This window comes from Urocampus carinirostris, chromosome 3, assembly GCF_059441175.1.
Source record: "Urocampus carinirostris isolate Australia breed hairy pipefish chromosome 3, RoL_Ucar_1.0, whole genome shotgun sequence".
In the NCBI taxonomy this organism is placed as follows: domain Eukaryota; kingdom Metazoa; phylum Chordata; class Actinopteri; order Syngnathiformes; family Syngnathidae; genus Urocampus; species Urocampus carinirostris.
The window spans coordinates 49,150,518-49,165,669 of record NC_142351.1 but is presented as its reverse complement, the minus strand read 5'-3'; the positions used below and the strand labels follow the sequence as shown (position 1 = coordinate 49,165,669).

The 15,152-nt window shown below is 40.1% G+C and overlaps 1 long non-coding RNA gene across 2 annotated transcripts; it reads left to right on the top strand.

The window, feature by feature from the left end:
- The first annotated feature begins 4,765 nt into the window (after nucleotides 1-4,765).
- Nucleotides 4,766-7,854, top strand: LOC148369945 (uncharacterized). Of its 2 annotated transcripts, none has more exons than XR_015849896.1 (3): nucleotides 4,766-4,933; nucleotides 5,148-5,214; nucleotides 7,396-7,854. It is a non-coding gene; the product is annotated as an uncharacterized LOC148369945 (long non-coding RNA). The 2 variants fall into 2 exon arrangements; XR_015849897.1 differs by having other exon boundaries at nucleotides 4,766-4,938.
- The last annotated feature ends 7,298 nt before the right edge of the window (nucleotides 7,855-15,152 follow it).

Here is a 15,152-nt window from a genome sequence, read left to right as displayed (position 1 = left end):
CAAAATAATCGTGGGATATAGATTTTCGCAGTTTTGCACGCTTGTCTCGGGTGGTGATGCGTGATGGCCCTGTAGAAGAACCTGTCTCTGAGCCTGTTTATCCTTATTTCAAGGGACCTGTAGCACTTACTAGAGGGCGACAGGTAATGTTGATGGCTCTGACATGTTCAGTTTTTTTTTGGTTTTTTTTTTTTTTTCATTTTTCCTGCCCAAGATGAACATCACCAGGTTGCGATCCATTATCTCAAGTTGACTATTTCTGCAAGCGGAAGCATTTTAAAATAGGGGAAATGGAGGCAGGTTGGTGGATTTTCTGACATCCCGGTGAGTTCTGGTCCCTGTTAACCACAATAAACAGAATTCGGAAGGGTTCTCCAACGTGTCAACTGCAGACACCAGGGTGCCCACTAAGAGCAGCTGAGGTGCCCACGGACTTATTCTGAAAATAGCCCACGAGTGCTGGGTCATTGTGATCTTTTAGTAAAATCTTTTTTTTTTTATGGTTGACTAAGTCTTTTTAGCCCTTCTTGCAATAATTATTGTGGTAATAATAAAGTAACAATATAGTAATAACATTATAAGTTGTTATTTTACAAATAGGTATCAAACTGGGTGCCCTTTGTGCTAATTAATGAGAAAAAGTAGCTCTCGGCCTGAAAAAGGTTGGAGACCCCTGGATTAGGGTATGTGGGTTTTGCCACGCTCAACAGGAATTTACTCCAAACCTTGTGCAACCTTGGAATTTTACAGCCCTGTCAGGGACACTGAGTGATATTTGACTACTAGATTAAATGTGTTAACAGGTTGATAAGGGGGAGTTACAACCATGCGTATAATTTTTGTTTTATGGAAAATCTGTTGCATATGCCTCACATGAGGGATTTGTGTATTGGTAAACAAGACTGTATTGTGTAGTGTGACTGAGAATGAGTACTACAAGGAAGAATAACAAACGATAGACACCTAATGTGACCAGTCTTTCACAAGATTTTTTGTTTTTTTTTCGGGTAGCCGTAGCACCAAGATGGCGGACCATCATGTCAGCTCACTCTAGGTGAACTTCATATTTGGTAAAATAAATGTGAAATTCTCGACGTACGAGTATTTTAAAAATGCACGCTTATTTGATAGTTTATGTATTTGTGCTTATTCTTCAAATCATTAGTATTTTTGTTTTTATGAATAAAGATTTTCTTTTAACCACTAAAAGGTGCAGAATAATACACAATGTCCCTTTAATGAACATGACACATTTGTCATGTATAACTAGAACACACACTATATGCGCTGTCGACCCTCAAATGCTCTTTGGTGAATGTATACTGTACATGGACTTCTTTTGAATACATGGACAAGGGCTCTCATTCAACTGACAATTTTCGTCCGAATACGTCAGTCCATTCATTCATTCATTTTCCAGATGCTCATCCTCTCTAGGGTCACAGGGGTGCTGGAGCCCATCCCAGTTGGCAGGGGCCACAATGGACTGTTTGCCAGCCAATCTCAGGGCACACAGAAAAGTACAACCATTTAACTCACACACGCATTCCTAGCGACAATTTTGACTTGCACTCCAACTTTCAAAGCATGTGTTTGAGAGGAAACTCCAGCATGGGGAGAACATGAAAACTGGATTTAAACCGTGGACCTCTAAACTGTGGGGCAAATGTGCTAACCATTTATACGCCATGTCGCCTCAGTCCAATCAAAGTTAACGAAATCTAACGCAAGGGTCTCAAACTCAATTTACTTGCAGGCCCGCCAAAGCAAGGGACTGGCTGAGGTTTGCCAAATGGGATTTTACCCCCCAAAACTCTGGTAAGAACCTTTGAGTGTTCTCAAATCTCATTCTTTATAGTAATATTAATAATAAATGTGAAAATTAATCAATCAGTCAATAATTAATTATCCATAGTCTTCTAGGGCTGCACTTAAAGAGAATGCGTATATTATTCAGTGTTTCTTAGTGGTAAAATATATATACATTGATTTAAATAATTAGCAGAACAATGTGAATTATCATATAAATTTGCATTTTTTAAATACTCATATGTTGAGAAATGTCTATATATTTTACATACATGATCCTCACCTTGAGGGAGATGACATAACTATCATCCATAAGGGCCCCAATTGCCCCCCGGATAGTAAGATAGACTTCGGATCCAATGCATCAAATATCCGCAAATGAAAATGATTTCAGTTGAAAAAAAAATGATAAAAAAAATAATACTCTAAATATTACCTGTAGCTAGCATGTGTCACAAATGTTTTGAAACCAAAAGCCACCTCTTGTTTCACATGGTACCAGATTCATTGTTTTCTTTTTTAAAAGGTTGGGTGTGTTTTTTATGTCCCTAAAAAGGTTCCATATATTCCCTGTTAAGTATTTATCAAAAATGCCCAAGTGAGTTCAAAGAGCCCTTATTCTTTATTTTCCATTGCGCCTATCTGCTTACTATTAGCCAAGCTGATAGGGGCAGAACACATTCAGTCGGCGGAATGGGGGGAGTTGTGCTGGAGAGTGACGTCTTGCGTTTTTATATTTTTTTATTTGTCAGGGTAACAGGAAAATGGTGAAAATAAGAAAAGGTCTGCTTTTAGTAAAGACAAATCCCTCTCTTAAAACACACTTGAATCCATCAGAGTTAATAAAGAATAATAGAGCGAATGAGTTGTCTGTCCCTGTGTGCCCTGCGATTGGCTGGCAACCAATTCAGGGTGTCCCCTGCCCACTGCCCGGAGATTGCTGGGATGGGCTCCAGCCCCCCCGCGACCCTAATGAGGATAAGCGGTACGGCTGATGAGATGAGATGAAATAATATTTTGAAATTAATTTGGCAGATTTGTTGTTTTAATGCTGCTCCGGACACATAACTGACTGCCAACCATCTGCGTAGGTTACGTCTAATAACGGTCAGTGCGTGGTGTGGCTCTTTGACTCTCACAGTTAAAAATTTCGGCTCTTTGTGTCAAACTTGTTCACCACCCCTGGTATAGACAATACACCAAAAGAGTTTTGACTTTGAAAAGTCACAAAATACTCCGTTTTTATGGCGCTTTCTGCAATTGTTTCACATTGTACCGACAGTGATTAAAAATGTTCAACACTGATACATTTTGTTCACAAGTATTTGGGCCCCGCTCTGAGGAAGACTGAAAGTGAAAGAAGTAGTTAGTCCGCAACGCTTTATCGGCTTCGGGTGTGACGGTACTTTTCCATCACCGCTGACATTTGGAGGACAAGGTCTGCTTTTGAAGACTCTGCAATCTGAGACACTAAGCCCGCTCTCGCTTCCTGCTTCTCTCTCTCCCTCTCTCGTGAAATTCTGTCTTGTATGTGCAATTATTCTGTTGCCACTGATAACACGTTTCACTGGACCTGCTGACAAAGCTTGCCAGTGTGTATGAATGTATATGTATGCGCACGCGCCACATAGACGTGAGACTGTAACAATGAGCCTGCAAAAATCCCAGTTCAGTTGAAGGAGATTGCTTGAAGGACGTTGCGCTTGCCGCAGAGACTCGATTTCCTGGTTCACTACTCAGGTGATATACAGAGAGGAGGAGTAGGAGGCGGAGTTTAATGCAGCTCCTATTTTGGATAGGGTGAGGGGCAATTTTAAAAGCCATACTGCATTGTAGAGATGGAAATTCCGGTTCTCTTTAGTGGACCGGAGTTTTTGACTCGGCTCTCTGAAAAGACAAAGAGAGAAATAGAGTAAGAAAGAGAGCTTGAGAAAGAGACCGATATATAAAAAAGAAGAATAGAGAGAGAACGAGAGAGAGAAAAAGAGAGAGAGAAAGAGAGCAAAGGAAAAAACGAAAGAGGGAGAAAGTAAGGAAAAAAAGAGAATGAAAGAGAGGGAGACGGAGAAAGAGAAAGACAAAGGGTCAGACAGAGAAAGAGAAAGAAAAGTTGGATAGAGGAGACAGGTAGGTCAGGGATGGAGAGAGTTTTGAGATAAATAAAGAGAGGGGGAGAGAGAGTGAGAAACAGAGTGTGTGAGAGAGAGAAAGAGAGAGACAGAGAGGGGGACAGAGATAGAGAAAGACAAAGAGTGAGAGAGAAAGAGAAAGAAAAGATGGATAGAGGAGACGGATAGGTTAGGGAGGGAGAGCGTTCCAAGAGAAATAGGGAAAGGGGGACAGAGAGAGAGAGGGAGGAGACATTGAGACAGGGAGAGAGATAGACAGAAAAACAAAGGTTGAGATAAAGAGAAAGAAAAGCTGGATAGAGGAGACAGGTATGTTAGGGAGGGAGAGAGTTTTGAGGGAAATAGGAAGAGTGGAAAAGAGAGGAAGAGAGAGTGACAGAAAGAGAGAGAGAGAAAGATAGAAAGAGCAAAGGAGAAAAGGAGGAAGAGAGAACAAAAGAGAGAAGGGGGGAGTGAAAGTGAGCGAGAGGAATAGAGAGAAAAATCAAGAAAAAGGGAGAGAGAGCGAAAGAGAGTGAGAGGGATAAATAGATGAATACGGAGAGACAAAAACAGAAAGGTAGGGAGAGCGAGAGAACAACAGAGCAAGAGAAAAAAGAAAAGAGAGAGAAAGAAAGTAAGTGAGAAAGAAAGATGAAGAGAGTGAGAAACAGGGAGGGAGAGAGAAAGAAATAGGCAGAGAAAAAGAGAGGAAAATGAAGAGAGTGAGATAAAATAGAGAGAGAGGAAAAAAGGTGAGTGAGAAAATATAGAGAGAAAAACAGCCGGCTCATAGAGCCGTTTCGTTCACGAACGCGCCACCATTACTGCATTGTATTGTAGTCAAGGGTAAGAGGGCCGAGGTCTACCGCAGAGGTGATTGTGGCCACATGAGAAGACAATTGCAGGTGTGGCAACAGGGACAAGGTCATGCGGATGCAGGCAGGAAGTTGTCATAGGAAAATAAGGGCTGGACACTAAAGGAAGACAGGAAGTGGTGCAGAGCTACCGCAAAGGCAAGGTGACTCCTCTTTTGGACGCAACTTAAAGAACTTGCATCAATAGTTTATTACCATTCATTTTTCATACACTGAGACTATAATTAAACGACCATGTTTATTCATGTATAAACATTTGGCTCTTTATACACTTATAGTATATACACTTATAGTAATTTGCTCAAAGACTCTGTTTTCTGTTTCTGTCCTCCGCAACGTTGCTGACGCACAGGTGAAAAAGTGGTGAGACTTCAGAATGGAGAACAGAATGCACCATGCAAATCAGTGTTTTTGGCACGGTAAGGAAAAATAGTGTGATAATGAGATTTTCATATGGCACCCAAGGGTTGGCCTCATCACACCTACATATGATATTGTGCCATTTGGGTCAGCGATGAAAAGTGATTCTCAGATACGTTAGTATACCATAGAACATTGCATAGTAACGCACACCTATAAAAATTGTGTACATTTCCAATCACATATTAGGTGCACCGGGTTATAAGGCGCACTTTCAAATTTCTGGCCAATTTGAAGTTTTAGGTGCGCCTTATAGTCTGGAAAATTCAGGAAGGTTGTTTGGTTCTTCATAGTGACAAAAATGAAGGCTGGCTGAATGTCTCTTTCTTGAGCAATGGCCGCCACCATTGTATAGAGGTCAAAATACCTGCTGAAGTGGTAGTGAGATTTCAAAAGCAAACACAAACACATGCAGGCTATGTTGACACTGAACGCAATTGACTTACGCTTCACAGCAGTGATACAAATGTCGTCGTCTCAATTGAAGCGTTTAACTTCCGTCCAAGTTTTTTTAAATTTGATACAGGATGAGACATTGGCGATTTAGAGTTGTTTTTTTTCCCTGAAAAGTGCAGGACAGGAGACAAGCCTGATTTACGGCAGAATATTTCGCACATCAGTCAAACCATCTGTTAATGGTTATGTGACTTATATTGCTGTGTTCACAGGGGGCAGGCCAAATGACCTTGAGAGAAACAAGGACATTGGGCATGCATTGTCCTATAGGTTTCCGGGCATGTTATTATGAGGTTGTATTGAGAATTGTTTTTGAAATGTATTTACATATAAAACAGCTGTGCACATTAAAAAAATGTTGAACAAAGATAAAATTGTAATCTTTTCACAGCTTTGACAGCTAACTTGGCAGTAAACGGCAGTAAAAATATTTGCTTTTAAGTGTACGTAAAATACAAAATAAAATAAACAAAAAGGAACGGTTTGAATGCTTTACCTAGATACATATTGTTTAATATTTGACCACTACATTTTGTTGTATTGTGTAGTGCAAGCAAAAACGAGTGCTTCAAAGCACAAGCAAGAATACAAAATACGGCAACTCAACATGACCAAATCACACAATCTTTCTTCTCATTTTGTAAGTACCTGTAGCAGCAAGACAGTGGATAAACATGCTAGCTCCCTAAGCGCAACTCAGCAAGTTTTTATTAGCACTAACAAAATCACAGAGAATTTATAATGAATTTTTATAATCATTTAAAAAAGCAATCCTCTCTTTTGTCGTGTCTTTCTCTTGTCTGCCAATTTCTAGAGGTTTGAGCTAAAAAATTATATATATATGTATGTGGTTGGGAATGAATCCTCAGTCGCTGCATCATCGGGGTACCACGAGCTAGCTCACAAGCTAACCATGCTTTTTGAGGCTTAGGATTTGGTAAAAAAAACTAGCTGAATGCTTTAGTCGTTGAAGTAATCCTTAAACATAACTAAGGCGTAATTAATTGTGAACAAGGAGATTAAAAGTGTGACTCTGGCAGCCAGTTTAGGAAGCATGAGGTTTTGGTAAACGGATCCAGTAGTGGGAAGTAAGTCCCTGCAAGGCCAAGTCAAGTAAAGTCAAATTTATTTGTACAGCCCTTAATCTAAAAGTGTCTCAAAGGGCTGCACAGAACAATGGAACCATCCCCTGATATAAAAACCTACATGCGGGTAAGGAAAAACTCAAAAACCTCAGCAGGACGAAAATAAGAAGCATTGAGAAGGAGCCACACAAGTGGTAATCTCCCTTCCAAGATGACCAGGCTGCATCTATTAGGCAACAATACACAGAATGTTGTCAAAATCAACAATAAAGATAGGTAATGTGTAAAGTTGTTCAAAAAGTCCGAGACTGCAACGACGCAGCTTTCGGTCTCAGCCAGCTGGTCGATGCAGATGATGCTTCAGGTCCAGGTGCTAGTCCCCCGACTTATTTCGGTTCATTCTTCTCCATCATTTCGCTACCAGCAAGGTAGCCGGAAAGGACAAAAAAAGAGGCATTCTCTATCTGAATCATGTGATGTAATTTTATTTTGTCCATGAATACTTATTAAATGATTCCAAATTGTCTGTCAGGTTCTTTTCATCGCTTTCCCATCTGGTTGCGCTGCTTCAATATGTGTGCTTACATATTTAAGCATTTAACCAATCACATTTCACCCATTACTCTTTGCCAACCTCAGAAATCTGCCCAGAACCTTCTCCAAGCAGATCTCAAGCCTTCCTGGGTGTCATGATTACTGATGCGGGACACCTGAGGCTGCTCCGTTGGCCCCAACAGCCACGGTCCCTGATTGGCTGTTGGACTCTTTTTAAACTTTTTAAACTCCCGTCTACCTGAAAGAACTCATATGATCGTCTGCTAACCTATTCTCACAGCTAAGCAAGCTTTTGTGACTCTCCGACTCTATCCTGCCCAGTTTTCTGTCTGATACCCATTGCCGACCTACTTTCTGGACCCGTTTATGTCTTTGCTCCTCCGCCGCGGCGATCGACCTGTTTTTCTTGCCGTCAACGACTACCTTCGCTCGACACGGAAGTGCCACTTACGCGTTCCAGCTATCTGCAACCCGTGACCGACAATCATCGGATCGTGGATGCAAGTCCTCTTTTCTCTTCTGAATAAAACTGAGTAAACGAACGCAATTGGGTCCCGTCTCCGTTCCTGGTTCATGACACTGAGGCATAAGAAGTGGCAATGAAACTGTTGATTTAGCCAATCAGATTTGGAGTTGGTAAAATCAAGGCCTCCAAGGAAACATCAGCCAGGGACGGAAATGCACCAAAGTCTAAAATCTATTATCCTACTAAATCAGAGGTGGACAACACGGTCATTGAGAGCCACATTTTCTCTAGAGGACCGGGTTGGTAAGTAACTTAACAGTTATAGCATTCATTTTTTCACTCTACAGTTAACTTTTAATTATTTTAAACTTTGAACTTTTTATACTAAATATTTTTAATGTCAAGTAACTCTGAAAAACACAGAACAAAATGTTAACTAAAAATATTGAATTTTCTGTGCAACAAAAAAATAACTATGAAATTCAAGAACAAACTTTACATTTGTTATCTAAGACACATTGTCCCTAGATAACATAGGAAATATACATACAAATATTTACAGGTGCACAAAAAAAGTAAGTTGTAAAACGACTTGAACCTTCTTTATACTCAATTTACAGTCAAGAACATAGAATTCCTGAAGAAAAACATGTATGTTGACGGGTCACATAAGAAAAAAAACGTCTGGACAGGAACCGGCTCTCGATAGGAGGGGAGCCGGCTCCTGTCGATCACTCCCAAAAACCAGCTCACAAAGCCAGTTGGTTCGTAAACCACACATCACTAAAGGCCTATGTGAGAAATGCACAGCCCACCGCTTAACAGTTAACTGCTGTTGCTTCACAACTCAGCAGTTTTGTTTTTTCGGCCTTCTTTTGTTTTCCTGTGTTAATATTAAGATATACAGTATAACTACTCGAAAAAAATCTCTTAATAAACTTAAAGTACATGATCTTTTTCGCCAGCCAATGTTTATGCGTCTTTGTTCAGTCATGTGCATTACGCTGCAAACTGCATGTCCGAGTGGTTTCCCAAATTGCTGAACCGTTTCCTTGAGCAGCATGTTTCCTCTTTGTGTCTGGGTTTCATAACCTCTGTTTTGGGGCTACGTAACTATATTGAGGGTGTCACGTTCAAAAGGGCCGCAGTAAACTACAGTGGCTTTTGGCTCTATCCCTCTCAAATATTAACTATCACATGAATTATTGGAAGGATTGAGGGCTAAACTTTGGACTGGTGTATGTGGCCGCTAATGTGAGTGAGATGTAGATTAATTTGTAACCAAATGTTTCGCAAGACTGTCCGTTTCAACCCCAGGAGCGTAAAACTAAGTTAAGATTGAAGAAGTTCCGCTGACTCACAAGCAACCTCCAATCCAGAACAAAGAACATGGAATGTGAAAATGAGGTCGCGTTTATAAAACTTAAGGCACCGTGTTTTTATTTTAACTACCACAACAACTTTCAACACCGAGTCTTTGTTTGACATCCAAAGGGCGTAGTTTTGATATATTGTGGAGCGGGGAAGAAAATGTTTGGAAATGACCACTCGTTTTTCTTTTATTTAATTGCCTAATTCTTACCACACCACCACAAGTCTGAACCAGAAATACTACTGATGAATATACTATCTGTTGACTCAAGTTCAATCTGGTCTCGCAGTATTTTCAGAACTAGTACATCAGAAAAGTAACATCAACTGTATAAGAAGTTAAAAAGTTGCTTTGATGAAATGAGATTTCCAATTAATTGATCTCTTGACTCTGAATAACGGCGGCACGGCAGCTGAGTGGTCAACGCGTCCGCGGTACAGTTTTGAGGTCATCAGTTCAAATTCAGCTACCAACCTTCCTGTGCGGAGTTTGCATGTTCTCCCCGTGCTTGAGTGGGTTAAATCGTCTGCATTTTATATAGCGCTTTTCAAGTCAATGAAGACCTCCCAAAGCGCTTTACAATGTGCTTCACACTTACCCATTCACACACACACTCACACACCAATAGCGGCCATGCAGCCATGCAAGGCGCCGACCTACTTATTGGGGGCATTAGTGATTAGGTGTCTTGCCCAAGGAAACTTCGACATATAACATGGAGGAGCCGGGAATCGAACCTGCGATCTCTTGATCCCAATGGGCAGTCCAGTTTCCTCCCACATTCCAAAAACATGCATGTGAGTTTATTTAGCTGGTCCAAATGGTCCCTAGGTGTGAATGAGCGAGTGAGCTGTCTGTCTCTCTGTGTGTCCTGCGACTGGTGTCCCCTGCCCACTTCCAAAGATGGCTGGGATGGGCTCCAGCACCAGGGTTGAGGAAGAGTTTTTTTGTATAATAAATAAATAAATAAATATAAATATATATATATATATATATATATATATATATATATATATATATATATATATATATATATATATACAGGGCAGCACGGCGGCGCAGTGGTTAGCGCTTGTGCGGCACAATTCATGTCATGGGAACCTGTGGTGGGTTCAAATCCAGCTCCAGACTTCCTGTGCAGAGTTTGTATGTTCTCCCCGTGCTTGCGTGGGTTTCCTCCGGGCACTCCGGTTTCCTCCCACATTCCAAAAACATGCATTTCAGGTGGATTGGCCGGTCCAAATTGTCCCTAGGTGTGAATGAGCGAATGAGTTGTCTGTCCCTGTGTGCCCTGCGATTGGTTGGCAACCAGTTCAGGGTGTCCCCTGCCCACTGCGTGGAGATGGCTGGGATGGGCTCCAGCACCCCAGCGACCCTACTGAGGATAAGAAGTGCAGATAATGGATGGATGACTCTGAATGATAGCTAGAATTGAATTAAAAAAAAAAAAGTGTGTATTGACTTATGGGTTAAAGTGAAAGACAGTGTGTTATTTAGCACCTCCTAGTAGTAAAAACATGTATTAATAAAATATAATAATAATTTAAATAATAAACAACAATACATAAACCATCAAAAAAGATGCATTTTTTAAAATCGTCCTAGGTTTAGAAACAAGCATTTACTTTACGTAACATGAAATGACGTTGTCTGCTTTCTTGCTATGGGTACCCAGAAAAACTCAAAAAAGGCTGGGCAAAAAAATGAAAGTAAAATGGTGCATTTTGGTCAATTTGTATTCTTCCACTCGCTCTTGAGCACTAATTTTCCTTTGCACTACAATAATGTGACATCTAGCGGTCAAAAAATACACACTATCCCTTTGAAGTGGTAGTATTTACAGGTAGACAAAATTCTCTGTTTGCATCTAAAAAACATGAATTTTTTTTAAACGACTATATGCGATGCTACAGGAAACTTCTAGACATCAGCTACGGTGTGCAACACCATCAGAGAGCACATTGGACTCTACGAAGAACTGCTGTCAACTGTGCGCAGATGGAAACTTTAGTGGTGTGGTCACATCACAAGATCATCAGGACTGACCAAAATCATCCTCCAGGGCTCAGTCCAAAGGGACAGGAGAAGAGGAAGGCTGAAAAAGAACTGGACCGAAAGCATTAAGGGATGGACCGGTGCCAACTTTGCCACGACCCAATAACAGGCTAAAGGCCATCAACAGTGGAGAAGGCTGTCCAGAGTTGTGTCCTCATTGGTGGACCCGTGAAGTAAAGGGATCCGTGAACCATGAATCGTGATCCCAACATTTTTCTCTTGTGTGTAAATGCTTTAATAAATAACAATGTAGAAGAGTACATTTGTGATTTTTGCAAGGAACTGAAAACAGCAACACTTTGCACCCTCGGCCACACAGGAGTAAATAAATATTATTCATCTGGCCGTTTGCCCATCCATTCATCCACATTCTAAAACTTTTGGGTTAAAAAAATAAGTTGGGGTCAAAAATGGACCACCCCAGTTTTTGGGTTGATTCGACCCAATGTCTTGGTTTGTTTTGCAGAAAAGACCTCCACGAAATTTTTGTAACCTTTTAGTTTTTTGGACAAAAGAATTCAACAAGAGAGGATTTTTGTTGAAAATGACAACCTCAAAATTGGTTCATTTTATTCTGAAAAGTTCATGTCAATATGGCTGAATTTGTCCAGAGAAAATAGTCAAATTCAGTCAGGTATTAGGTTGGTTAAATTTTTGACCTAAGTGTTTTTAGAGTGATGCATCAGTCCATTCATTCATCCATCCATCCATCCATCCAGCCAGCCAGCCAGCCAGACAACCAGTCAGCCAGACAGACAGCCAGCCAGACAGACAGCCAGCCAGCCAGCCAGACAGTCAGCCAACCAGACAGCCAGACAGCCAGCCAGACAGACAGCCAGCCAGACAGCCAGCCAGACAGCCAGACAGCCATCACTTTAAAATTGGCTGGGTTAAAAATAACCCAAGTTTGAGTCAAAAATAGATCAACCCAATAATTGGGTTGATTTGACCCAACGTCCTGTGTTGTTTTGTGGAAAAAACCCCAGCAAAAATTGTGTGATGTTTTGGTTGTTTTTGTTTGTTTTGTTTTTTTAAAAAGAATCGTCTGGGAGAGATGATTTTTGTTGCAGAAAACAACTCCCTGAATTGCATCATTGAATAATGAAGAGTGAAATAATTGGGTTGTTGGGTTGACGCAGAAAAATGGGTCAAATGGACCCAGGCAGGGGATTGTTCCAAGCTTTGAAGCAAGTTTTTTCATGCAATCCATCCATCCATCAAGGCATCCATCCACAAAAATCTATGAACAAAACAAAAATACTTTAAAAAAGAAGGAAGAGATGGTGCCTTTTTTGTAGTTGTGTTAGACAACCGGAAGCTTAAATATTTACCCCTTTCACCCTTCCATTATCAGCAATTTTTCCACTCGAGGGTGTAATCTGGAAACCACTGAAGACACCCTCAGCATTCATGTTTGTTTTGCACGTTTGATGCCTTTTAGGCACTGTTGAAAAGTTGAACGTAGCCAAAGATTCTTTTAAAACTCTACACATTAACCAAGTTCTTTTGAGCATGGGCTTTTACTCTCCCATAATGAATCTGTCAATAATTGAACCTCAGGCATTATGTGCTGGCCTTGGCTCGAAAAAGACAATTGACATTTCTATATGGCGCGCTCTATAGTAGTTGAGTGCATGAAGCGTGATGAGCTTCTAAAAAATAAAATTAAGAAATCAAAAGTGGAGTTTTTTAAAAGAGGGATTCATGTAATGGCAAATGAAACTCAGCGCTTTGGACTTTAATGGCAAAAAAATATAAGAACTATACAGCAAGGTGTTTTGATAAAAGCAAAAAATGAGCATCACATACATAACAGACCTTTAGAGATTTTCATTCATGTGTTTTGCTAGTGATTTTAGAGAATAAGCAATATAATATTGAGAAATAATGCAGGAATACACCCCAAATTTCATGAGAGTTTAGGTGTAAATAGACTTTCTCTACCTTAAACTTTCATGATAGTAATCTTATTTAAAAAAAAAAAAAAAGAAATCCCAATTTAATTTTCTCCCTTCAGACATTACAATTAGGAGCTTCTGTCAGGAACCGGAGGAGAACCCAAATGTGTGACGTTTCTCACACAAGTTTTTATTTTACAGGAAATGGGGCAATAAGGCACGTTAACCGAAACGCCAGTGATTCGGCGATCGTTGGGCGAAGACGTAAGGCAGCAGTCTGGTGTTAAATGAAAGGGAAGGCAGAGGCCGACGAGATCGATACCAATTGCTCAAGCAGATATCGGACAGATGGAGCGATACAGGACAGGACGGGACAGACAAGATTGATATTAAAACTGGATATCGAAAGTAAACAGGACAAACTAGACGACAACGAAACTGGAGATCGATATTAAAGAGGACAAAATCGATGGAAACAATACTGGACAGGAAACGCAGGCAGGGTCAAAACCCACGTTTTGCGAGGCAGAGGTTCATTGACGGACTGACAAAGGGTGAGTGAGAGTACTGAGCTTAAATAGAAGGGAAGCCAATCTGTCAACGAGCCGCAGCTGGCGCCAATTGGGCGCCATGGCAACTGTGACAGCTTTTGCAAGATATTTGAAGAAGTTTGCCTGTATACCATACTTTTCCTGTGCTAAAATTTCTCATTGCCTTCTTGCTTTGCCAATAAAATGATGAATACGGTGTAGGTTTCTTCATTTGTAAATCTAACTGTGTCGCGATAGATGCGAGGCTCGCCTCAGGTTACTGCTACTCTATATAATGTTCTGTGACAATGCTATTTTTCACACGAGGAAAAAAACACCAAAATATGTATCACTAAATGGATCTCGATATATTTTCCTTGTTTGGTTTTTAAATGGTGGTTCAGTCCAATCATAAATTCTGTTTTGTTTTCCTCAAGATCATAATTGCTAATATAAGCATAAATCACACATATGCTCACAATCGGGGGAAAAAAGTTGGATTAAGACCAAAAAAACTGCAAATTCTGCGCTTATGATAACACAATACTATGAAATGGTTAAACAAGGAAGTCTCAAACTCACCAAATCGCTTGGACTAAAGTTGCAGGATTCCATTTCTTGCCCGCACCACCCACACGCCCGGCTTACACACAAACCCTCAAAGCAATGCATTTTTATTATGTACACAAGCAGAGAAAAGCTTGTAGGTAGCAGGTGATCATTGCTGATTCTGCTGTCTCTGGCTTTCCCTCGCAAGAGTACTATTGATGGAGATTTTGACATTTGTAGTTTTTCTTTAAGAGGGGTCTTAAAGATAGATGGCTATTTATTTGTTTTTAATAGAAACATGGGTCACAAGCATATACTGAGCCACAAAATATTTCTTGTTTGAAGGGCAAAAGGACAAAGACCCAAGGTGTTTTGGATAAGCTCCAATTGGATCTGTTTTGGTCCTAACAGTCCAACTTTCACTAATTCTCTTATTGCTTAGAATCGAATAACTACCGGTTAATGATCAATATATAAGGTTTACCCAAAACCCCCCTTCAAACTTTTCTAACTTTCTATATAGGCGTAATGAAACCATCAGCAGTTGTTAGCTTAAGATTTTGGAGCTTTTGGTGAAGAAATCATTAAAATCCGACAAGTTTTTGTTTTTTGCCATCACTCAACCCCACTTTCAAATGCTTTATAGGCTCCTCACTTATCCAATAGGTAGAGCAATTTACTCCGTGTGCCAAGGTTACCAAACACTATTGAAAGGTGGAACATGTCCTTCTCTCAATCATCTGTCATTAGCGGTTGTTCAGTTTTTGACGACTGTTTCCACACATTAAGAGATAAAATGTGAAAATCTTACTTTGATGGCAGATGATTATTCTAATATGAAGCATTATTGTATTTATTTTAATTTTTTAACGATCAAAGGGGGAAAAATTGAAAATATATTATTTTTATAGAGGTAAACTAAATAGTTTAAAAAAGGTTCAAATACAAAAATAATGCTATTTGTTAAGAAC